This window comes from Dasypus novemcinctus, chromosome 15 (genome assembly GCF_030445035.2).
Source record: "Dasypus novemcinctus isolate mDasNov1 chromosome 15, mDasNov1.1.hap2, whole genome shotgun sequence".
In the NCBI taxonomy this organism is placed as follows: domain Eukaryota; kingdom Metazoa; phylum Chordata; class Mammalia; order Cingulata; family Dasypodidae; genus Dasypus; species Dasypus novemcinctus.
The window spans coordinates 38,549,126-38,576,196 of record NC_080687.1 but is presented as its reverse complement, the minus strand read 5'-3'; the positions used below and the strand labels follow the sequence as shown (position 1 = coordinate 38,576,196).

Sequence of the window (27,071 nt, the reverse complement as noted above, 5' to 3'; positions counted from 1 at the left end):
GTTTAACATTTTCCTACAAAAAAGACTTATGAATGCTTTTTTAATTCCTTGGCACTTTAGATTGGTATTGGTGTTGCAAATGGCACCTTTATTCTTTATTTGTATTTTCTAATAATTCACTGTTGTTGTAGAAGAATGCTACTATTCTGGCAACTTGATCTTGTCTGTCTACCTCACAGAACATTTTTATTAATTCTAATAGTTTGTTGATTCTTGTAGTTTTTGAGTGGGTAATTACATTATCTATAAATAATAAAGTTTTTTTCTTTTTCTTTAACTTCTGATTTCATTTTTGTTTCTTATAGTGTTGAAAGATCTTCAACACTATAGCAGTGATAGAATTGCTCAGTGGTTTTAAGGAAAGGATCATGGAAGTTGTCTTCCTTTAGTTCTTGTAAGCTTGAGAATAGCTTTCTGTTACTCTGATTGGATGGTTCTTAAATTGTTGAGAAAATTTTCCTTTTTCTTAAAATTCCATGAGTGGTGAAGTTTCACATACCAGTGCTCAGTTCTGCTTAGTATAAATGTGAGATCAAGCTACAATTTTTTCTTTTGAATGACTTCTTTTTTTTCCCCTTTACTGGATATCTATATAACATCTCTCCTTATCCTTGAAATTCAATGACTTTCCACAGTATACTTTAGCCTTGATCTTTCGGTGTCATTTATTTTTTTCTGGGATAAGATATAAAGATTCAAGACTTTATTTTAGGGAAGCTTTTCTATTATATGTTTAATCACTTTTTCATCTCTTCATTTCTTTCTTGTTCTTTCTAAATGCCAATAATACTAATTTGGGTGTTTTCTTTGTTATCATGTCTTTTTATTTCCTTATCATTTAAATATTTTTGTTAATTTTCAGTTTGTTTTGTATAATTTCTGAAATGATCATGACTTTTGAAAAATGTGTATTAACCACTTCTTTTCTGATATCTGCCAGTTTACTTTTCATTGCCTTATGTTGCCTTATAACATATTCTTTGAACTCTTTTATCTCTTTTTGAGCTCTTTTCTTTAGAGAGGTCATACTGGCTATAATTTCTTTAAGGCAAGAGATAATTATCTGAACTTTGCCTCTGTCTCCTTGGACATTACCTCCTGTAATGTGTGTTTCCCAGCTGCCTTTTGCTTATGTTCCTTGCTTCCCCACTTCTCCTTGATTTTACATATAATTAACCTACTAGATCCTTTTAGATTATTATTCAACTATTTACTGATGAAAAGCACATGGGCAGAATGAAAGCAGGGCATTCTGGGAAACTGGAACAATCTAAAACCTCTTCTTATTAAATCTCACTAGGGATACTTCTCTTAGATTTGGACTTTAAGAGGTGGCTATGGCTCAGCTCAAAACTGACATCTTACTATTGTGATGTGGGTCTTCTATGTTTACTGTCTCCACCTTATATGCCACAGTCTCCCTGAAAAGTGGTAGATGGGAAACAATATGAATAGATGCGTGGCATGGTTTCTTCTTCAACAAGCTCCCTCTGACTTCCCATGGTATCTAATTGTGATTGTACAGGATCATCAGACAGACACCTTTCATGTGAAAAACCCATAACTATAGACATCATTACTCTAATCTAAGGGTCTGTGGATATTACTTTCAGTATATAGAGATAAAGTGAAGTACATCGGTGTCCTGAGGAAGTACCATCAGATCTCAGCATGGTTCAGGTCTAGGCGTCGCAGTATACAGCAGATGTGTTCATAGTGTTCATAAAGTATATTATATAATGTATACAAGCTACACTTGAGTAAATAAAATAAGAATAAATTTACGTGCATTTTACCAAGGATTACGCATTTTCATTTTGGTTGAATGGTTTGTTTTTTACAGTTTGGCACAATATTTCTCGAACATTTTTATCTGTGGTCTCTGCTCTCAGGCCCCACTTTCCAGGGGAAAAGTAACTTGATAACAACAATGAAGTGTTACAGTATGAGCAAATTGGAGTGCCATATTTGTTTCTTTACTTAAGGAGTAAAGAACTGTGTGGTTCACATTTGAGTCACAGCCCATAAATATCGTAAAGTCCATTTATTAGAAAGTATAGGATAAAATCATGTTGATGCTATATGCATCACAACATATTACAGCAATAATGAAGAAATCCTTATTGTATAAATCCATTAATTTATCTAATATATATTTCTTACATATGTAGTGTGGTCGTGTTGCTATTCTAGGCAGTGGAATACAAAAGTTAAAAAATAAAAAGAAGCCTTGTAAAGCTTGCATTCTAGTGGGGATAGACAGATAATAAAATAATAAACAGATGCATATATAATAATATGTAGTGGGAAAGGTGCTATGGGAACTAAGGAGCACAGCAAGTATTTTAATAGCGTAATGAGGAAAATGGTCTCTTAGAAGGAAAGCTTTGAGCAGAAACCTGAATCAAGTATGAGAAAATGAGAAAAAGGGCCATGTGAATATCTGTGGGAAAGATTTCCAAGCAGACGGAAGAGTAAGCCCAGGAGCTCCGAGGCAGGAATATTCTTGAAGTGTAGTGTGTGTGTTCAGGGAGTGGAAAGTGGGAAGATGCAGGGTAGGGAGCCCAAAGCTGCAGTCCTTCCACAAGAATAACTATTAAACAGGTAGGGATTGTCTGAAACAACTATTCTTAAACTCCAGAAGCCAGAAGATCACTGCAGGTGAGAGCAGGAGAAAATGCTGATAAGTTACAGTAAAGAACAGTAAATTGCTCTAGCCCTTGACTAGTTTGCTGGTGACAAAAAGGGGCATAAAATTCCCCTTCCCCAAGACCAGGGGTGGGCACAGCTGATCACTGATCATAGCTATTGATTAGCAACTTGGATCCTTGGGATTCTGGCTCCGAGGCTGGCCATTGTTCCAACACCCACCAGACAAAGGCAGTGGCAACCATTGTTTCAACCCACCTCGCACAAAGGCCATGGCAGAGACTAAAAGATGCTTTACTTCCTCTGGGCTGTGGGGTACAGTAGTTTAAGAGGTGCATTTGCTGGACAGGCCAAAAAGGCTCAGATCTGGGGAGCCACGGAAGAATGTCTTGGTGCCTGCCCTTCCTGATCCCCTCACCAGGGCACTTTGGAGCTGGTGTGTGCCCCCTTCATGGTCCATGGCCCTGATTTGGTAGGAAAAGACTGACTTGGGAAAGTCTTCTCTGGCACAGTCCTCCTCTTGTCTTTAGTGCAAAAGCAGTTTGAGACAACTTAAGGAGTGAAAGAAACTATAGAGCAGGAGTTCTTAACCCTTTTTTTGATGGACCCCTTTGCCACTCAGGTGAAAACCATGGACCCCTTCTCAGAATGTAGCAGAAGATAGTTTTATGACATTCAATTAACATCAGGTCTAACAACTACCATAATTTTGAAGTTGGGATGTGCATAAGTGATTTTTTGAGATCTACAACAACTGTGATGTGATTTGAAATGAATACTACTGTAATTTACTGCATACATTCATAAATGAAGGAACTGCTAGATTTCAGTAAGAGGTCAGAGAAAATAAAGATAATAAGTTGATTTTTTTCAATTCAAGCTCATGGACCCCCCTGAAATCTTTTCATGGACCCTTTGTACCTCTGCTATAGAGGCAGGCAATCTGGGGCAAAAGCTTGCCAGTTTCAAGCACCTGGGGGAGGAAGATCTGTCTCCTGGGAACAGGGGGATCAACAAAACTCCTGTAAACAGGCGAAATCCAAACAACTAATAAGCAAATCTCTGGAACAAGGCGTAGTACAGAAAGACCGGGAAAACCCTGAACACTGCATTCACCTTGGGCAGAATTTCCTGATAGGAGGGCTGAGGTCAAAGAGAATCACTGTCTTATCACCAGCTGGTTACAAAACCAAGAAACAGAGAAACCAGGGAATAAATCCCTGAGTTGACATTTTAAAATATTAAAATGCACAGTGTGCAACAAAAGAGTGAAAAATAAAGAAATAAGAAATTATGAACCATCCAAAGGAAGAGGAAAAAATCCAGAAAACACCAATGAAGAAGACCAGAATACTGAACATACTGAAAAAAAGCCTTAAAAATGATCTTAAAAATGCTTAAAGAGAAAAAAATTGAAGGATATGAGGAAAATAATGAATAAGCAATATAAGAGTCTTAGAAAAGAGGTAAAAACTTTTAAAAGGCACCTGACAGAACTACCAGAGTTGAAGTCCACAATAACTGAAATGAAAAATGCAAAATGCCTGGAAGGGTTTCAAGAACAGATTGGAGTTGGCAAAAGAAAGAATCGTGAACTTGAAGACAAGACACTAGAAATGATTCAGTCTGAGGAGCAGAAGAGAAAAAGAATTATAAAAACTGAAAATAGTCCAAGGCCCCTCTGGGACACCATCAGGCATACCAATATATGCATTATGGGAGTCCCAGAAGGAAAAGAAAGAGAAAAAAGTGGCAGAAGGAATATTCAAAGAAATAATGACAGAGAACTCACCATACTTAGCAATAGATGTGAATATGCACATTCAAGAAGCCCAGAGAATACCAAATAGCATAAATATGAAGAAAAATAAACCCCATCATATACTGATCACACTATCAAATGCAAAGGACAAGGAGAGAGTTCTGAAAGCTGCAAGAGAAAAGTGACGTGTTATGTACAAGGGACTCCCAATTCAATTGAGTACTGATTTCTCATCAGAAACCATGGAGGAAAGAAGGCAGAGGTTTGAAATACTTAAAGGGCTGGAAGAAAACAAGTGCCAACCAGGAATTTTATATATGGTTAGACTTTCTGTCAAGAATGAGGAAAAGATTAATAAACCTCAAAATAAACAAAAGTTGAGGGAGTTCCTTACCACTAGACTGGCCCTATAAGGCATGCTAAAGAAAGTTCTAGAGGTTGAAAGGAAAGGACACTGGATGAGGTTCAAAGTTGCATAAAGAAATAAAGCCCCATGAAGCTAGAAATTAATAATAGAGACATAGAAAATTCACAAATACGTGTAAATTAAACAACATACTCTTAAACAACTAATGAATTAAAGAGAAAATCACAAGTGAATAAGGAAATTTCTTGAGGTGAATGAAAATGAAAATACCATGTACCAAAACTTCTGGGTTACAGTGAAGGGAGTACTGAGAGGGAAATTTATAGCTCTAAATGCTTACATTAAAAAAGAAGAAAGACTTCAAATCACATATCTAACTTTAAAACTGAAAGAACTAGAAAAGGAAGAGCAAACTAAATGCAAAGCAAGCAGAAGGAAGGAAATAACAAAGATTAGAGTAGAGATATGTGAAATAGAGAACAAAAGAGAGAGACTCAACAAAATCAAACATTGCTTCCTTGAAAAGATCAATAAAATTGACAAAGCATTAGCTAGAATGACAAAGAAAAAAGAAAGAGAATACAAATAATGAAAATCAGAAATGAAAAGGGGAACATTACTACCATCGCTACTAAAGTAAAAAAAGTACCATAAGTGGATACTATGAACAACTATATATCAGTAAATTAGATAACCTAGATGAAATGGGACAAATTCTTAAAAAACACCTATAATACATTGACTTAAGAAGAAATAGGAGAGCTCAACAAGCCAATTATTAGTAAAGAGATTGAATCAGTAACCAAAAGCCTTTCAACAAATAAAAGCCCAGGACTGGATGGTTTCACAGGGAAATTCTACCAAACTTTCCAAGAAGACTTAATTCAAATTCTGCTCAAACTCTTCCAAAAAAATAAATAGGAGGGAACACTCCCTAATTCCATCTATGAGTCCAAAATCACCATCATATCAAAGCCAGATAAAGATACCACAAGGAAAAAAAATCACTACAGACCAATATCTCTTATAAATATTGGTGCAAAAATCCTCAACAAAATATCAGCAAATAAAATCCAACAGCATAATAAAAGAATTATACACCATGTGCAAGTGGGATTTATCCCTCTATGTGAGGTTGGTTCAACATAAGAAAATCAAATAATGTAATATACCACATGAACAGAATGAAGGAAAAAACCCACATGATCATCTCAATTGATGCAGAATGCATTTGACAAATCTTGATAAAAAGTCTTAGAACACCAGGAAGAGAAAAAAACTTCTCAAGATGATAAAGGGCATGTATGAAAAGACAATAGCTAATATCCTCCCTAATGATGAAAGACTGAAAGTTTTCCCACTAAGATCAGGAACAAAGCAAGGATACCCACTATCACCACTGTTATTTAACATTGTACTGGAAGTTCTTGCCAGAGCAATTAGGCAAGAAAAAGAAGTAAAAGGTATCTAAAATGGAAAGGAAGGAAGAAGTAAAACTTTCCCTATTTATAGATGACGTGAGCCTATATACAGAAAATCCTGAAAAATCTACAACAAAGTATAGTATAAAATATATAAAGACATCCCTTAACTAAACAACAAAAATACAAACAATTAAAAATGGGGAAAGACTTGTGTATACATTTCTACAAAGAAGATATGCCATAAAGCACAAGTAAAGTTACTCAATATCATTAGCTATCAGGAAAATGCAAATCAAAATCATAATAAGATACCATTTCTCACCCATTAGAATGACTGCTATTAAACAAATGGAAAATTAGCAGAGAAATAGGAACACTTATTTATTGCTGGTGGCAATATGAAATGGTGCAGTTGCTAAGTATAGAACTGCCATATAACCTTGCAATTCCACTCCTAGGTATATATCTAAAAGAACTGAAAGAAGGGACTTGAACAGATATTTGCACACAAATTTTATAGCCACATTATCCATAATTGCCAAAAGATGGAAGCAACCCAAGTGTCCATCAAACAATGAATGGATTAATAAAATGTGGTATACATATACAATGGAATATTACTCAGCTGTTAAAAGAATGAAGTTTTGTTACATGCAATATATGTATGATACATGTGACAACATGGATGAACCTTGAAGACATCCTATTGAGTGAAATAAGTCAGACACTAAAGGACAGATATTGGATGATATCACTAATTTGAAGTAATTAGAGTAAACAAACTAAATTAATAGAGCCAGAATCCAGAATATAGTTCCAGGGGATAGGGTGAGGGTAGGGAAAGTGAAGTTAAGGTTTAAAATGCAGAGTTGATGAAACGATGAAAATGTTTTGGTAATGGATGGTGATGATGGAAGCACAACATTATAAATGTAATTAACAGCACTGAAAATATACCTGAAAGGGATTAAAGGGGGGCACATGGGATTATATATGTGGTAATAGAATAAACATTTATTTTAAAAAATCCATGGGCCTACACCAACAGTGAACCCTAAAGTTAAACCATGGACTATAGTTAATAGTATTTATTAAAAGGTGCTGTCATCAATCGTAATAGATGTTCTACAAGATGTTAATAATACAGTGGTATATGGGAATCCTATATATTATGCATGATGGTTCTATAAACCCACAACTACTCTAATAAAAAATAAACAACAGTCAAAGGACATGTAATATGGTTACAGTGAGGTGAGTGAGGGGACAGTGGAAGATGTGGGTAGAAGGGTGGACACGCTTCCCTTAATAGGGCTTGTGGGACATGATAAGGATTTGGATGTCACTCTCAGCAGGAAGGGAAGCCAGTCGAGGATTTGAGCAGGGGAGCAATATGATGTGATTTGTTTCTCAAAAAATCACCCTGACTGCTTTGTAGAAAATTGGTTTTACCAGAACAAGTGCTAAATGAGTTGGGGAGTAGGGAGCAGTGAACAAATAGGAAGCAATTGCAATAATCGTGAGTTTAGATGATACAGGCCTGAACGAGGTTGATGGGAGTAGACTGGATAGGATGCATTGGATTTGGGCTTTGTATTGAAAGTAGAGCCAAAGGATTTGTTGATAAATTGGATGTGAGGTATAAAAATTCAAAAGGAGTCTGATTTCATGATTTTTTAGCCTGAACACCAGAGTGAATTGTGATGCCATTTACTATGGGTAACTCTGTGTGAGGCACCTTTTTTATTTATTTATTTATTTATTTATTTATTTATTTATTTATTTATTTAACTTATTTGAGGAGTAGATGTTAATCAAGAGTTCATTTTCTGACAGGTTAAATTTTGAGATACTATAGATATGCAAATGATGTCTAGTAGCAAGAAGATAAGGAGAAAAGTACTAATGAACAAGCAAATTAATAGTAATTTTTTAAAAATCTAGAATAGCAATTGAAAGTCAGAGCTACAATATGTCTCACCTTTACATTTCCAGCATCTGTTGAGCACTTAATAGGTGCTCAATAACTACCTAAGTGATTACCAGTTTAGTAGTATTCTTCTGGACACAAATAGCAAAACAGTTCTCTTTCTGATATATATTATTGAAATTTAAATATTCTTAAATTTGCAAATTTTTTTTTCATAGAACAAGAAACACCTTTATGTTTATGACATGAGTTAGGATGGGAGGGAGGAATTATTTGCCATCCTGGGCCTTGATTTTCCTCACACAGAACTCCAGCTCCTTGTCCTCTAGCTCATGGTCCTCCACTGGGCCACACTGACCTGGCCTCAAAGCAATGCCCACAAGAAGTGTGCCCTGCTGGATCTGCTCTTCTAGAATACTGCTGATCTTGGTGTTCTTTTTCCTTTCATCATATTTCTTCTGAATTTTCTTTGATTGTTTTTTGTTAAAAATCTCTTCCTCGTCAGGAGTCAGTTTGGCCCCCTTCTTGCAGACCAGGTGCAGAGCATAGTGGGACTTGTATTGCTGACTATGTGGTGTGCTGAAAACCAGCACACCACGGTAACAATACGGTTCTTCACTACCTCATTATTGGATGCACTATAGACAACATCGATTATCCCTGCTTTGCAATTACAATATTCAGTCCCAGGAGAAGTTCCCCACATCCAGCCCCGGGGCCCGTACTTCTTGTTGCCTCCTCACACAGGAAATGTACGTACACAACGCGGGCCAATCTTAGTGTTGGCAGCGGGATATCCTAGCTCATACTTCCGCTTCTTGAGGTAGGGCTTTCTCTTGCCCCACGTTTTGTGCACTTGTGCCAATTGTCGTGGGAGATGTTTTTACGGCAGTGGTTGGAAACTCCCAAAGGGCAAGAGGCCTTGTTTCATAGTGGCAGATCAGCACTTGGCACCGACTTTCTGTTGGCTGACGCAGATCGCACAGCTAAGCCAACATCAGGGGGCAGAATAATGGACGCCTCCCACAGAGTTCAGTGGCGGCGGCAGGAAGAGGGGCGCAAACTCTTGCTGAACAATAATCTAATCCGCCATATTGAGCTTTTAAATATTTTCCTTGATGTAGCGCTTTAGACAACTACAGTGCCCCACGCACCTTTATTAAAACCTGTCTTTTCTCTTATTAAGTTCCCTTCATACAGGAGACATGGTCTCCTAAACAGATTTTTATTAAAATAAAAAATGAACCCAGAATGTGGATTTCTTTCTGATTAATACCTGTTGAATATCTTACATGGATAGTGGACATGGCTACAAACTAAGTCTTATTCCCATATTAAATTGGAAACTGTTGGAATATTACTAGTTAATTTAGTTGCTCAGACAATGATATTCATGAAAACCATACAATTTAATCTCTGTAGTATATTAGGTGTTTTGTATAGCAAATTTGAGATTCTTAACAAAGAAATAAAAAAAAAATTGTGTATACATACCACTACCTTCCCTCATCTTCCAGAGGTAAAAATACATTCGTCAACATTTTTGTTTATTACATGCTTGGTTTAAGTAGTTATTTATCTTACAATGACTAGTTAACTAGATATTTAAGTTTTAAACATTGGCATAGCTGGATTAAAATAGCAATAATTTTAGTATTCCTCTATATCTTATTCCTATTAAAAACAAATATCACCTGAAAAGGAAATGTCTATGTGTTTGAATGTCCTATATTAGAGTACATTTTATAATGCCTATCTTTCACACAGTCATCTTATAATTCTTAGGGTGTTTTGGCAAGCAGTATTCCTGTTAATATCATCTCACTTATTTCTAAAATGGACAGGTTTCTCTGCTCTGGAACATTATTCCTATTCTTTCTATGTACAAGCTTTTAGAAAACATTTCTTTTTCTATTTTGGCTGAGAATGACTTTGGGATAGGGAGTTTATGATCCACATATGTGCATTCTATTTTACTTTTTCATTGGTAAGTTGTCTAAAATGATAAAACACTTGTTTAAAAGCTATTTACTTAGCACAAGGTAATGTAGTCCATTTTCCCTGGCTTGCAGGGAAAGACACATTCTTAGTAGACAGAGCAGATAGAAGCCCGGAGGATCTTCTAGGTCTAAAGAATGGTTAATGGTATATTTGAACCACTTCAGCAAGGACTGGTGGTCTCACTTCCCATTGAGTACAACAGTTTGCTAATTTCTTCATAGGAAATTGGTATAGTGTTTGATAGTTTATCTCCTGGAGAAGAATTAAGGCTTGACTAAAAGAAGTATTTCTCAATTATAGGGTGGAGAAATGGCCATTTTGAGACCAGGGCTTGCCTCTGAGCTTGAAATGAATGTGTCTAAACTGAACTTATGTGTGCTACCCTAACAAGTTGTATATGATGGAATGTGTCTGGGCATAGATTGATCAGTATACATTTATTGAGTACCAGTGATGTGGCTGGCACTGTATTGTATATAAAGATAACAAATAGTTCTTCCCTTTAAACTTATTTGGGAAGACAATGTTTATTTGTCTATTTCTATTAGTAGGTAATATGGTATAATGATATGAGCATAAGTGTTGGAGTCAGACCAAATAAGTACATATACCATCTAGGTGAGTATATGGAATTACTTAACTTTTACCTGTGGAATTACTTAACTTTTTTTGTGTCTCATTTCCTCATCTATAAAGTAGGAAAAATAATAATACCCCCATAAAGTTGTGAAAATGAAGGTGCTAGTTTTGCTGTTCAAATGACAAACATATACACTTACTTCTTGACTTAGAAATTTATGTATTATTTCTTGACCCCTCAATATGAAAAATGAAGGATTTGATTTCTCCCAGCCATCATTCCATCTGCTTACCTAAATTGATGATTATTATTGTATTTAGAAATTAAATAATATATTTAAACCTCTATTCCTTATTCTTTCTACTTTAGGCAAAATTTTGTGATTCCTCACTACGAAAGTTAAGGGAAATAACATTTTATACTCTTTACCACCTCTTTCTTCACCTCCCAAATTTTGTTAACTTTACCATTATTTTCATATTGTCAGGATTTATAAAATTTACCCTATCTTCTGTAACCGTATTTAAAATGTTTTGTTTAATCTGTAAACTGATTTTTAAAATTATTTCAATACAGTTATCAACAATTACATTATGAATATGTAGATATGATTCACTGAAGATTCAAGTACTGATTGATCCTATAGAGAATATGGAAGCTGATAACTCTAAGTTTATGCTACATATGAGAAAATAATTCAAGCTTCAAGATCAAATATATTTCTGTTTTCTAAATGACATTAAATATTCAAAAGCATGCTACATTGCTTTCATTTCCTATGACTTCCTTGATGAACTTTTAATTTTTTGGCATTTCTAATTACCTTCCTTTTTCTTTGCCATATTACTAATTTATAGAATAACCCTAATATACATATATATATTAATTTTTATATGGATCTGAATCTACTTTTTTCCTTTAGACATCCTATCTAAAGTGTGCCCACCTCCTGGCCAAAGATGGATGGTTTTATTTCCATGTCTTTGGGCTACTGTCATGCAGTGAACCATTTTCATTAATTTCTTGGATATCGTCCTGTTGCCAGGAATCCCTGTTATTAATATTCTTTGCATTCCTTTTTTTTTTTTTTGGTTTTCCTTTTTTAAATACATTTATTTCAATAAGTAGTTTTTAAGTATGAGAGAGACAGAGAGCATCAGAGAGATAGGAAGAGAGAGAACGAGCACCCACATGAGCCAGGCACTGCTCTAGGTACTTGGGATACACTTGTATATACAACGAAGACCCCTGTCTGTGGAACTTATATTGAAACCAGGAAAACAGAAAATAAACACTAAAATATTAAGTAAATTGTACAGACATATTAGAAGATAATGAGTAGTAGGAGAAAATAAAAAGAAAAGTAGAACAGGATAAAGATTACACTAGTGATGCTGATGTATGTGTGGGGTGGGTGGTGGGGGGTGCGATTTTACTAGGGGGAGCATTGGTGGTTCCATTTTGGGATACAGAGTCACGTAACTTCCTGTGAATGAGTGCCTGGAGAAAGATTGTCGGAGTCCTTGAATGCCCGAGTGTATTAGTGTCCTATCCTCTTGCTTAACCAATAATTTGGTTTGGTAGAGCAGTCTAGGTTAACAGAAAGTCTTCTCAGTATTTTTGAAGCTGTCATTCCATTGCCTTGTAGCATCTAGTTTTGATAGAGAAGTCTAATACTCATTACTTTGCAGATAATCTTCCTGTGTTATTTTCCTCTGAACATTCAGAATTTTTTCCCCTAATTTTGATAGTTCTGAAGTTTTGCAAGATGTGCTGAGATATGAGATCTTTTTGTTTTCATACTGTTCCAAAATTTTTTATTCTGTTATTTATTTGCCTGTCCTTCTCTCCATTTTTTTCTTCTCTCTTTGGAATTCCTGTTGGTCCAATGTTGGCTCTTCAAGATTTGATACCCCACTTTTAATTTTATCCCATTATAATTTTTCTTTTTCACATAAAATATAATTATTTTGTTAATCTCATTTGCATATGCTTTTTCTCATAGAATCCAATTTTTATTTTTTGGTTGCATTCTCTTAAATCTGTACAAGGACAATAATTCATTTTTTAAAGTTTTCTTTTGTTGCCTGAATTATGTTTTTTCCAGCATCAGTTCAGTTTAGGATGTTTGCCTGTGGAGTAGGCTAGAAAGTTGACCCTGAATCACTCTGTATCTATACTGGCTTCCCACAGGCAGCTTGTTTAATTTCAGCTAAAAAAAAAAGAGGGCCATTAATTTGTTTTGCCTAGAAGTGAATAAATACTAAATTGCTCATTGTCAGAACATGCTAGGATGGAGACAGCAGTTGGGAACTGGTATATTTCTTTAATTACCCAACCCAATTACTGTCTTATTTTGCATCCCTCCTAGTTCCTGGTGGACTCTGTACTTTTAGGCTACCTAAGAGCTACCCTAGAAAGATTGGCTCTTATGTCTACAGCTAACAGGGTATACCCACTACTGATAATATATTGAGACCAAAACTTTGAACATATTCCTAATGTTTCAGGACTAAAGACAAATACACACACATATGTAAATCTACCAAAGGGATGCTAATGCAAAGTACCAGAAATCTGTTGGTATTTATAAAGGGTGTTTATTTGGTGTAGAAGCTTACAGTCACATGACAATAAAGCATAAGTTACTTCCCTCACCAAAGTCTGTTGCCACGTGTTAGAGCAAGATGGCTGCCAGTCTTTGTGAGGGTTCAGCCTTCCTCTTCAGGCTTTGTGGTCCCAGCTTCTTCTGGTCTCAGCTGTAGGCTGGTATAAGGCTTGTCTCTCTCCCTGGGGCTTGTTTTTTCCTAGGCTCAGCTGCTCTGTCCTCTTCACAAGGTCAGAGGTAGACTATCAGGCTCTCTCTCTTCCCAGGGCTGTCTATGGAGCCATTTCTATTCCTCTGTGTCCTTTTCCTGTGTATTTACTTTCTGGGGTTCCAGCCTCCACAACTCCAACTCTCTCCTCTACCCTGGTTGTTTCCTCTGTTAGTCCTACTGATGTGGCTGAATCAAAGCCTTGATCATAATTTAATATGTATAAAAGTGAAACCTCTGAATCTAGTACAATCTAATATGCCCAGAGGAACAGACCAGTTTACAAATATAATCCACTATTTTTGGAATTCATAAATAATATCAAACTGCTACAATGTACATTCAATTTCTGTTTTTAATCACCGGTTTTGCTGTTATATAAGATATAATCTGTGACTCTGAAAGAACTTCAATCAGAATTATTACTCTGTCTAGTTAGAATAGATGTTTTGGTTCCATTATCAATTTCCTTTTATAATGCACTTGTTATTTATGTCTGATGAGAACAAATAAATAACAATAACAAGTCTAAACATATAAAATCGTTTAATCTAAAACATTTTATTCTGTAAACCATGAATCAGGTATTGCATTAGACCTGGTCCCAAAGTAATTAAAGACTCTATTCATGACCTCAAAGACTTTGTGCAATAGAAGACAAGATATACAGATAAAGCCACAACTACAGTACTTTGTACTGATGGAAGTATTCCCAGGACACTATGTAACACAGGGAGGCATCATTAAATACTTTGGAGGAAGAGGAAAGAATCTGGGAGGGTGCTGAGTTGAGTTTGGAAGGCTTATAAAACCAAATATGGAAAAGGGAAGGTAGACTATATCATTAACAAGAGGAATGGCTCAGCTAAAGGTAGAGAGGTTCCTCTTGTGGAGAACTGACATTTGGTTGGTGTGGTGAAAGTATATGGTACATATGGAAAGATAGTGATGAAGAGATAGGGAAGACTCAATAGCTCAACCACAAAAAACCTGTCTGATATGCTTGTGAGCTTAGAATTTATCCCAAGGATGAGGTAAACCAATGAAAGATTTAAAATAGGTGAATATCGTTATCAGAATTGCATTTTAGAAAGGCCACTCTGGATGCTGTGCGAAGACTTACAATTATTCCCTCAAATCAGTGTGGAGCTATGAAGAATATATTTTATTTCTTCTGAGATCCAGATAGTTAAGGGCTGGTTTGCCTGCTTACCTCCTCATTCTAATTCTCTCCAAATTAGAAGGTATTAGTTAAAATTCTTAGAAAATTGTTAACTCCTTTTCTCTCGCCAGAACCATCTCCAGGGGTTATAGTAGGAAGCAGGAGCATTACCAAAAGAATAAACTGCAAATGTGAAGGCCCTAATGTGTTCAAGGAATAGCAAGAAAGCCAGTGTGGCTGGAGCAGAGTGAGGCAGGGAGAGTGTAGGAGATGCCTTGGTGAATGAAGCAGGGCTGTTCTCAAAGTGTGGTTCTCAGACCTCTGAGGATCTCAAGACCCTCTTTTGAGGGTTTACAAGCTCAAAACCATTTTACTGTATCGATATTTGTACTGATGATCGAAAGGCAATGAGAGGTAAAACTGCTGGGGCCTTAGCACCTGCCAAGGTGGGGATGCTGTAATAGTCACTATAATAGTCACTATACTCTTAAAAGCCATTCGTGACCAGTACAGAAAACACCAGTTTTACTTAAGAATTGCCTGGATAAAGGAGTAAAATTATTCATTGTACTTTATCTTGAGCTGCACATATTTGAACATTCTTTATCCTGAAATGGGAAATACAAATTAAGCACTTCTATGGAATTCCCAAATACTGTAATGTTTTGCAAAGGAAAAGCCCTGGTGCAATTGACTTGGAAGCTGAATTGGTCTTTTTTTTTTTTCATGGAACATAGTTTTTTACTTGAAATAATGACTTACAAATTGTGGTTATTCAAGTTTTGGTGTTTGGCAGACATTTTCTCCTAAATGAACAATGCGAACCTATCACTTCAAAGAAAACAATTCATAGCATTTCTGCCAATGATAAAATTTGTGCTTTCAAGTGAAAGTTAGAATTTTTGTAAAATTTCTGTCGGCCTCCATGAACTTGAAAATTCCTGAATAGTTAAAGACTAACTAATGAGATTGGTGATGATAGTAGAAATGTGATTTTTTAATATTTCATAATGAAATTTGTCAACATTTGGAAGTTCTGCATAACTCAGTGAACTTATAGTTTCCAATGACTAATACAAAATGAACACATCTGTAAAAGAACCACCAAAGTTCAAGTCAGATCAAAGGATTTTAGTGTAAAATTCTTTAATAAAAGTTCGGATTTCACTAAACTTTAATATATTATCAGTCTTCAGGTTTCCACATAGTACCAAAGAAAAATATCCACCATTATCTGAGAAAGCTATAAAATATCCCTCCCTTTTCCAACTACAAATTTGTGGGGGGCCAGATTTTCTTCATATGCATTAACCAAATAATATATCAAAACAGATTGCATGTAGAAGCAGATGTGATAAACCTGCTCTCTCCTATAAAGCCAGATATTAAAGGGATTTGCAAATTATAAAACAATTCCCCTTAGGGATAAGTTTAACCAAGGACATAAACGTCTTCCACATAGAAAACTGCAAAACATTGCTAAGAAAAATCAAAGAAGACCTAAATAAATGGAAGGATATTCTTCTATTAAGATGTCAGTTCTATTCAAAATGATTTACAGATTTAATGCAATCCTAATCAAAATTCCAATAGCCCTCTTTGTAGAAATGGAAAAGACAATTATCAAATTTATTTGGAAGCGTAAGTTCCCCCATATAGCCAAAAACATCTTGAAAAAGAACAAAGTTAGAGGATGCACTTTTCCTGATTTTAAAGCTTATTATAAAGCTACAGCAGTCAAAACAGCCTGGTCCTGGCACATGATCGATATATTAACCAATGGAATCTAATTGAGAGTTCATAAATAGACCCTCACATCTATGGACAATTGATTTTTAACAAGGCTGCCACATCCATTCATTGGGGAAAGAATAGTCTCTTCAAAAAATGGTGCTGGGGAGAACTGGACAACCATATGAAAAAGAATGAAAGATAACTCCTATCTCATGTCATATACAAAAATTAACCCCAATTGCATCAAGGACCTAAATATAAGAACCAGGACTATAAAACTTCTCGAAGAAAATGTAGGGAAGCATCTTCAGGATCTTGTTTTAGGCAATGGTTTCTTAGACTTTACAACCAAAGCACAAGCAGTGAAAGGAAAAATAGATTAACGGGATCTCCTCAAAATGAAAAACTTTGTGCATCAAAGGACTTTGTCATGAAAGAGACAAGAAAACCTACTTGATGGGATAAAATATTTGGAAACCACATTTCCAATAAGAGTTTAATATCCAGAATATATGAAGAAATCCTACAACTCAACAAAAAAAGACAAATTACCCAGTTGAAAAATGGGCAAATGGCTTGAATAGACATTTCTCCAATGAGGGTATACAAATGGCTAAAAAGCCATAATATCACTAGTTATTAGGGAAATGCAAATCAAAAGCATGTGATAGAATAGGAAAAATAGAAACACTCATTCATTGCTGGTGGGAATGTAAAATGATGCATTAGCTGTGTGTAGCAGGTTGATATTATTGATGAATTCCAAAAAGAAATATTGGATTATGTTTGTAAACTGATCTTTTCCTCTGGGCATATTAGATAATATTGGATTCAGAGGTTTGCTTAATTAAGTAATCATGTAAACCTCTTGTGCCAGTAGGGCGTTGAAAGTCATGGGAAAGGACAGAGTTGAGGACTTTTAATGTTGGGGTTTTGATGTTGGAGTTTCATGTTGAAATCTTGAGCTGGAGCCCCAGGGGGAAAGACAGAGCCGTTGGCCTGATAGTCTGTATCTGAGCTTGTGGCGAAAACAGAGTTGCTGAGCACAGAGGAACCCAGGAAGCCTGAACCCTTGCAGACTTCGGCAGCCATCTTGCTCTAACATGTGAAAATAGACTTTGGTGAGTGAAGTAACTTACGCTTTATGGCCTGGTATCTGTAAGCTCCTACCCCAAATAAATACCCTTTATAAAAACCAACCAATATCTGGTATTTTACATCAGCACCCCTTTGACTGACTAATACACCGTGGAAGACAGTTTGGCAATACCTCCAGAAGCTAAGTGTAGAATTACCATATTTAACCTAACAATCTTGTTAATGAATATATACCCAGAAGAACTGAAAGCAGGGACTTGAACAGATTCTTACACACTGATGTTCATAGCAACATTATTCACAATTGCCAAAAGATGGAAGCAATGCAAGTGTCCCTCAGCTGGTGAATGGATAAACAAAATGTGGCATATACTTGTAATTGAATACTATTCAGCTGTGAAAAAGGAAAGAAATCCAGATGCATGTGACAACATGGATGAATCTTAAGGACATTATGTTGGTCGAAATAAGCCAGACACAGAAGGATAAATATTAAGTGATCTCACTGAGATGAACTAATTGTAATAAGTAAACTCACAGATTTAGAATCTGGAATACAGGTTACAAGCGGATGACTAAGGATAGAGACTAGGAAGTTGATACTTAATTTGTATAGAATTTCTATTTAGGTTGATTGTAAATGTTTAGAAGTGGATAATGATGATTGTAGCATATTAATGTGAGTATAATTACTAGTACTGAATTAAATATGTGAATGCGGCTTAAAAGGTACATTTTGGGTCGTATTTGTTACTAGAATAAATACTGCAACTATAAGAATGTTCTTTCATGAGTTATAACATGTATGACCCTAATACAAGGTATTAATAATAAGGTGATATATGGAGAAAATTAAACCTAATGTAAACTATGGGTTATAGTTAATGTACAATTTTAATATCTTTTCATCAATTGTAACAAAGCTACCACACTAATGCAGTGTCAGCAATAAGATGGTATATGAAAATGCTGTATTTTTTCCACAATTTTTCTACAAACCTACAATTTAATTAAAATTAAATACAAAATAAAACAAAAAAACAATGCCCCATCCTCACGGATTTTTGGTTGTAAGGATTTTTTTTTTCCAGAAAGAATGTTATTTATGTTAACATATAGAGGGCTTATTATACATGAAATAGTAACTCAACATTTAAAAATTTTCCCACTCTTAATTTCTAAGATATCAGAATATATAACCTATATAAGCAGAAGTATTTTGGTATCCTCAATAGTTTATAGGGATGTAGAGTTGCCAAGACCAATTTGAGAAACACTGATCTAGGAACTTGTAAAACAGAGTTAGACATTTGGAATTTATTCTAAGTCTTATGGGAAGTTATAGGTAGTATTTATTTTTTATTTTTTTATTTTTTAGATTTATTTATTTAATTTCTCTCCCCGCCCCAGTTGTCTGTTCTCCGTGTCTATTTGCTATGTGTTCTTCTTTGTCTACTTCTGTTGTTGTCAGCAGCACCGGGAATCTGTGTTTCTTTTTGTTGTGTCATCTTGTTGTGTCAGCTCTCCATGTGTGCGGCACCATTCCTGTGCAGGCTGCACTTTCTTTTGTGCTGGGCGGCTCTCCTTACGGGACACACTCCTTGTGTGGGGGGCTCCCCTATGTGGGGGCACCCCTGCGTGGCAGGGCCCTCCTTGCATGCATCAGCACTGCACGTGGGCCAGCTCCACATGGGTCAAGGAGGCCTGGGGTTTGAATTGTGGCCCTCCCATGTAGTAGACGTATGCCCTAAACACTGGGCCAAGTACCCTTCCCTATAGGTAGTATTTAGGCATAAGGTATGACAATATTTAATTTATTATAAAACATTATTTTAGCTACTATAGAAGAGAATATACTGGAAGAGAGCATGTATGGAGGCCAGGTGGGATGCTAGAAGTGTGACATGGCCTTGGATCAGGGGAGTTGTGAAAGATGTGGTAAAAATGCATTGTACTCAGAAAAGATATTGAAGGTAGAATCTATGTACTGCTGAGTCAAACATCTCTAATTTCCCTCATATTCATTTATCCATATGCCGCTTATTGATGATTGAGCCATATCCCCCACAAAAACATTGTCAGGTCCTAACTCTGGTCCTATGGGTGTGAACTCATTTGCAAACAGAACCTTTCAAGATGTTATTAGTTAGAGTGTGCTGAAACTGAAGGAGGGTGGGCCTTAATAAAATAGGCTGAAGTCCATATAAGCAGAAGGAATTTGAACCCAGTCAGTAAGGTGAAGCTAGTGGAGGAGAGAAAGAAACACCCTGTAATAGAGGCATACATGCCTCTACAAGCCAAGGAACCCAAGGATTGTGGGCAAGGCAGCACCAGAATGCTACAGACTCCTAGAGAAAGCATGGCCTGGAAATATCTTAATGTTGGACTTCTAGCTTCCAAAACTGTGAGGCAATAAGTTCCTGTTGTTGAAGACAACCCATTGTGTGGTATTTGTCATAGCAGCCCTAGCAAACTAACACAACTTTCTAACTTTAGATCATATGCATATGTGTGTTTATATACTATCAACCATAGGGATATTCTTCATGGTTTTGTTATCTTTTTTGTATAAAGAAATTTCCATGTGAAGACCTAGCCTTCATAGCTGTCATGTTCAAGATTACATGTTACTCTACAAAACAAATTAAACAATTTCATTAATGATTTTTGTATTATAAGACATTTATGTGATTTAAATTTTTTAAATATTACAGATAAACCACAGTGAATATATGGATATGCAGCAGCTTTCTACTATTTTAATTATTAGGTTAAGGCAAAAGGAATTGCAGTTTTGGACCATGAATTTTAAATCATTACAGCTAGGTTCAAACACATCTTTATTAATCAAAATAGGAACCATTACAATCAATACATTTTTGCCAATGAGAAATAGGTTTGTTGATTCCTGTAGCATAAAAATCCATGCTTCGGGATTTGACAAAACTCTTGGAAAGCATTTTCTGCATCCTGCTGGTTGTAGAAGCATTTGCCCTGCAAATAGTTGTAGAGATGCCTGAAGCAGTGGTAGTTGGTTGGCAAGAGGCCAGGTAAATATGGCGGATGAGGCAAAACTTTGTAGCCCAGTTTGTTCAACTTTTGAAGTGTTGGTTGTGTGACCGGTGGTCAGGCATTGTCATGGAGAAGAATTGGGCCCTTTCTGTTGACCAATGCCAAATTCAGGCATTGCAGTTTTTAGTGCATCTTATTGATTTGCTGAGCATACTTCTCAGACCTAATGGTTTCGCTAGAATTCAGAAGGCTGTAGTGAATCAGACTGACAGCAGACCACCAAACAGTGACCATGATCTTTTTTTGGTGCAAGTTTGGCTTTGGGAAGTGCTTTGGAGCTTCTTTTTGGTCCAACCACTAAGCTGGTCATTGTTAGTAGTCGTATAAAATCCACTTTTTGTCACACATCACAATCCAATTGAGAAATGGGTTGTGGTTTGTTGTTGTCGTGTAGAATAAGAGAATATGACACTTCAAAATGAGTTTTTTAAAATTTTCAGTCAGCTCACAAGGTACCCACTTATCTAGCTTTTATATCTTTCCAATTTGCTTCAAATGCTGAATAACCATAGAAGGGTCATCACTGAGCTCTTTGGCAACTTCTCCTGAGTTTAAGCGGATCAGCTTCAATGATTGCTCTCAATTGGTCATTGTCAGCTTCTGATGGCTGACCATTATACTTCTCATCTTCTTTGCATCTCCTTTGCAAAACTTCTTGAACCACCACTGCACTGTATGTTCATTAGCAGTTCCTGGGTCAAATGTGTTGTTAATGTTGTGAGTTGTCTTCACCGTTTTACAACCCATTTTGAACTCAAATAAGAAAATCGGTCAAATTTGCTTTTTGTCTAACATCATTTCCATAATCTAAAATAAATATATAAGAAACAAGTAATAAGTCATTAGCAAAAAAACATGAAGTGAGAAATGCACATTAAAATGATGTATAACATAACCACATTTATTTAAGAATGTATACCAATGTCAAAAGGCAAATTTCAACAATGTAAAACCACAATTACTTTTGCACCAACCTGGTATTTCCTTAGTATACATACTTAGATATGATCACCTTTACCTTTTAATTATGCAAGAGCAATTTTCCTGTGAAACAACACTTATTCCTTCCTTCTGCTATACTGGGGGTTGCTGATAGTAAGGCCAATTGTGCTCAAGTTCTCTGTGTCTCAGTCTCAAGGTATAGCATGGATCTGAGAACACAGAAGGTAATAGGCCATGGTTGTAACTGACTTTCATGCCTTATGACTCAAAGATTTATAACAAATTACAAAATTTATAACAAATTACAAAAAACAGAGTCAAATTTTTATTGTTATTGTTGTTTGTTTTGCACAGAAAGTGGTTGAGCTGACCTGACTCCCTCCCCACACCATGGTGGCCCCTGACGCACCTCTTCAGAGTGCTAGGCCTTCATGTAACACAATTTAAAATCCTGTGGCCTTTTTAAACTGTTAATATTTTATTTTATATCTCCTAGTTTTCCACACACAGACAGATGATAGATAGTAGATCAATGATGGATGGATGGGTTGATGGATGGATGCATATAGATGATGATGATAAATAGAGACAGAGATGATGGATAGAGAGGGAGAGATATATAAATGCATTCTTCCCACCAAAAATGTAATCTTAATATGCAAATATTTTCTTACTTGTTAAACAAACATTTGATATGGTTGTCAAAGTAAATTTTTAAAAAAGCATGTAGGGAAACGGACTTTGGCCCAGTGGTTAGGGCGTCCGTCTACCATATGGGAGGTCCGCGGTTCAAACCCCGGGCCTCCTTGACCCGTGTGGAGCTGGCCATGTGCAGTGCTGATGCGCGCAAGGAGTGCCGTGCCACGCAAGGGTGTCCCCCGCGTGGGGGAGCCCCATGCGCAAGGAGTGCGCCCGTGAGGAAAGCCGCCCAGCGTGAAAAGAACGAGCAGCCTGCCCAGGAATGGCGCCGCCCACACTTCCCGTGCCGCTGACGACAACAGAAGTGGACAAAGAAACAAGACGCAGCAAATAGACACCAAGAACAGACAACCAGGGGAGGGGGGGAAATTAAAATAAATAAATAAATCTTTAAAAAAAAAAAAAAAAAGCATGTAGTTCAACTTATGTGTAGTGCATGTGCTCTCTGTGCCGACTACATAAACAAGATCCTGGGAATACAGTGTGAACAACCTCTTATTTGACACATGATCTAAGTAAGATCTTTTAGCTTCATCTTGATTCTTCCTTTACTCACATGTTCTTTTCTGATCAGTCACTCATCCACTCTTTCTATTCTTGATTTGTCCAATCTATTTCAGCCATTCTTTTGCCAATAATTGTTTGGTCTTTATCTTCATTTACCTGTACTATTACCATAGAATTTTAATTGGCTTCCCTGGCCGTGGTCTTCCCTTATGGATAATTTATCCATCTACTGCCTTTAGGGTTTTCTTCCTCCCTAAAACACAGATCTGAAGCTACCACCTTCTATTTTTAAAAGCTTCACCAGCAAGGGCTTCTCAAACTTTAATGTGAATTAGAATCACCTAGGGATCTTGTTAAAGTGGAATTCTGACTCAGTAGATCTAATGGTGAGGGCCTGAGGTTCAACATTTCTAACAAACTCATGAGCAACCTGCTGCTCCATTGATCACACTCTACTGAGTAATAAAAGTTTTAGATCACTCCTTATTATGTAGGACATGAACTTCTTATCTTCAGTGTGGTATTCAATGCTTATCATAAACTGTCTCCAATATATACATACAGACATCATTTTTTTGTACTTTACTTTATTGTGCTTCATAAATATTGCATTTTTTACAAATTGAAGGTTTATGGCAACCTTGTGTTGAGTCTGTACATGCCACTTTTCCGGCATGCTCATATTTCTTGTCTGTGTTACATTTTGGCAATGCTTGCAGTTTTTCAAACTTTTTCATTTTTATTATTTCTGTTATGGTAATCTGTGGACAGTGATGTTTGGTGTTAGCTATTTTATTGTTTGGGGGCGCTACAAAATATGACCATGTAAGATGGTGAACGTAACCAATACATGTTGTGTGTGATCTGACTTCTCCAGTGACCAGACATTCTCCTGTCTCTCATCCTCTCCTTGTACCTCCCTATTCCCTGAGACACACATAATATTGAAATTAGACCAAATTAATAATCCTACAATGGCCTATAAGTGTTTAAGTGAAAGGAAGAGTCACATGTCTCTTACTTTAAATCAAAAGCTAGAAATGATTAAGCTTACTAAGGAAGGCATGTCAGAAGCTGAGATAGGTCAAACACTAGGCCTCTTGTGCTGAACAGCTAGCCCAGTTGTGAATGCAAAGGAAAAGTTCTAGAAGAAAATTGAAAGTGCTGCTCCAGAGAACACATTGAATGATAAGGAAGTGAAATAGCTGATATGGAGAAAGTTTTAGGGATCTGGATAGAAGATCAAACTAGTCACCACATTCACTTAAGGAAATGTCTAATCCAGAGTAATGTCCTAACTCTATTCCATTCTGTGAAGGCTGAGAGAGGTAAGGAAACTACAGAAGAAAAGCTCGAAACTAGCAGAGGTTGGTTCATTGGGTTTAAGGAAAGAAACAATTTCCACAACATAGAAATGCAAGGTGAAGCAGCAAGTGCTGATGTAGAAGCTGCAGCAAATTATCCAGAAGATCTAGCTAAGATAATTGATGAAGGTATTAGATTTTTACTAATGAATCAGCCTTCTATTGGGAGAAGATACTATAGACAGGGATTCCTCTGGCAAAAGTACATTGAAAAACCTTTTGGAAAAGATTTGCCATTCTAGATGCCATGAAGAACATTCGTGATTCATGGGAGGAGGTAAAAATATCCTTAACAGGAATTTAGAAGAAGTTGATTCCAAACCTCAAGGATAACTCTGATAGGTTCAAGTCTTCAGTAGAGAAAATTACTGCAGATGTGGTAAATATAACAAGAGAACTAGAGCCTGAAGATGTGACTGAATTGCTTCGATCTCATGATAAAACTTTAATGAATGAAGAGTTGCTTTTTATGTATGAGCAAAGAAAGTGGCTTCTTGAGATGGAATCTACTCCTGGTGAAGATGCTGTGATCATTGTGGAAATGACAGCAAAGTATTTAGAATATTCTATAAACTTAGTCGATAAAGCAGCAGCAAGGTTTGAGTGGATGGGCTCCAATTTTAAAAGAAGTTCCACTGTGGGTAAAATGTTATCAAAGCAGCATCCCGTGCTACCGAGAAATCTTTCTTGAAAGGAATAGTCAATCAATGCAACAAACTTCATTGCTGCTTTATTTTTAAAAATTGCTATAGCTACCCCAACCTTCCGAACCCACCACCCTGATAATCAGTAGCCATCAACATCGAGACAAGACTCTCCACCAGCAAAAGGACTACAACTTGCTAAAGGCTCAGATGATGGTTAGCATTTTTCAGTGATAAAGTAGTTTTTAATTATGGTAGATATATTATTTATAAGATATAATGCTATTTCACACTTAATATACCACAGCATATTGTAAATATAACATTTATATTCACTGAAAAACCAAAAAATTCGTGTGATTTGCTTTATTGTGGTATTTGCTTTATTGTGGAAGTCTAGAGCTGAAATCACAATATCTCCAAAGTATGCCTGTACTTCTGGTCATATTTCTTTCTACTTTCTTCTCCTACTCACACTACTCTCTACCCTTATCATTATTCTAGTCATTCTAATAAGCGATGTAGTTATTACAACAAGGTAAAAGTTTATTACTCCCAATCCCCTGTGTCTCCATGGCCAGACTCTGTAAGATTAAAATTCTCCTGGCTTTGTGGCAAATTGATATTTGGCAAAATGGTTTTTTCGTGGTTTAAACTAGGTTCAAATGATGTTCATTCATTGCCTTTCAGACATACTGTGGAAGATTTGGTTCTTTTCCAAATAGTAACTCTAACATCATCATTAGCCCCCAAGTTTAGAAGAGTATTCTGGGAATGTGTCATTGTTGGCTTGATGCTAGTTATCAATTCATGATAATTGCATTAAGCCTTGAATCATTTCTTATATTTATTGTTCTGCCAGCGCAGGTTAGAAGGGCAGAGGGTGGACTGTGATCCATTAGTTCTATCGCAGCAAGGACCATCCTTCTGACTATGACAAGGTCACAGGCTAATCTATGGCCATCTTTCCAGTAAGCAGTATGGAAATGCCTGTTTCCTTAAGGGTACAAGTGTTTTTGTCATGAGACACTTTAGAGTTCAGAAAGTAACACAGTGACTTAAGGTCTTGAAAGCTGAAAAAAAAAAAAAATACACCGAGAACTCCAAGGAACTTTCTGAAGTCAAGAGACCACTGCAGGGATCTCACCCTCCTGCACACATGTAAAGAGGCAGAGCGTGGTTAAGGAACGTGCGCTCAAGCAAGCAGTATGTAGCCTGGATTTTCTTGTTCTGGCTCCTACTAATTTTGTGAACTTGAGCAAAACATCAAGCATTTATGAAACTCAGTTTTGCCCTAGTAGCCTACCTGGGTTGTTGTGATGGCTAAATGAGTTAATGACAATTGTCGCAGCAATCATTATCATTACTGCTACTCCTTAGTTCATATAATTAGATTTTTATTACTAAAGCCATGAAAAATTGAGCCGCTGATGTATTCCAGTCATCATTCCAAGTGCTTTCCACATTGTTAGGTCACTAAGAAAGAACTATTTCTGAGATCTCTAACCATTGAGAAATAAACACAACTCTGAGACCTGTTTCTCCACACCAATGCCATATTTTTTTCGATTACTAATCACAATAGTTCGTGAATAGAATATCAGTAAGTCTACTCTAATCCATACTCTATTCCTCCATCCTGTGGACCCTAGAATGGCCATGTCCAGTTCATTATAGGTAAGGTAATGCTGGATTGAAAAACACAACTTGGACTTGAGACCAAAATGTGATCCCTTTCCTTCTCTCTGAATAAAACATGCCTACCTCCAAAAGCAGAATAGCCAGACAACTTAACTTCAGGCCTTCTCAGACATGCCTTCCCACGTGTCTGCAGCAGTGGCAGGGCTTATCCCCAGGCTATATCCAATATGCAGCCAGGCCTCACCGTGTGGTCACCCCTTTCCTGTGGGAAGACAGGAGTAACTGGCAGGATGAGATGTAGCTTTACCCCAATACTTCTGAGACAGGGGGAGTTCTTATTTTATAGGTCACAACAGAAATCTAATAAGAAGGGAAAATTGGTTTCTCCCAAGTGTACATTATTTCACTTAATCCTTGCAACTGCACTTTGAGAAACCTATTATTTTCTACTAGAAATCTAAGGCTTAGAGAGATTAACGAACTTGCTCAAGATCTTACAGCTAATATGGATATGCAAGTGCACTGCACATTGTCAGTTGTTCAGTCGGAGTGAAAGGTATTAGGTCTGTGGATTCCACCAGCAAATATATTTGGGGATCATGGCAGGGATAGTAGTGGTGGTGGTGGTGGCAGGAAGTAGGTTTGAAAGAAGAATGTTGAGAGAGTCCCAAAATACTCT

At 36.5% G+C, this 27,071-nt stretch overlaps 1 protein-coding gene and 1 pseudogene across 1 annotated transcript in view; one reads left to right on the top strand and one right to left on the bottom strand.

Moving 5' to 3' along the window:
• Positions 1 to 27,071, top strand: part of HS6ST3 (heparan sulfate 6-O-sulfotransferase 3) — a 748,085-nt gene that overhangs the window by 439,457 nt on the left and 281,557 nt on the right. The gene's annotated exons all lie outside the window — the stretch shown is intronic.
• Positions 8,402 to 27,071, bottom strand: part of LOC139436584 (small ribosomal subunit protein eS8 pseudogene) — a 39,851-nt pseudogene continuing 21,181 nt past the window's right edge.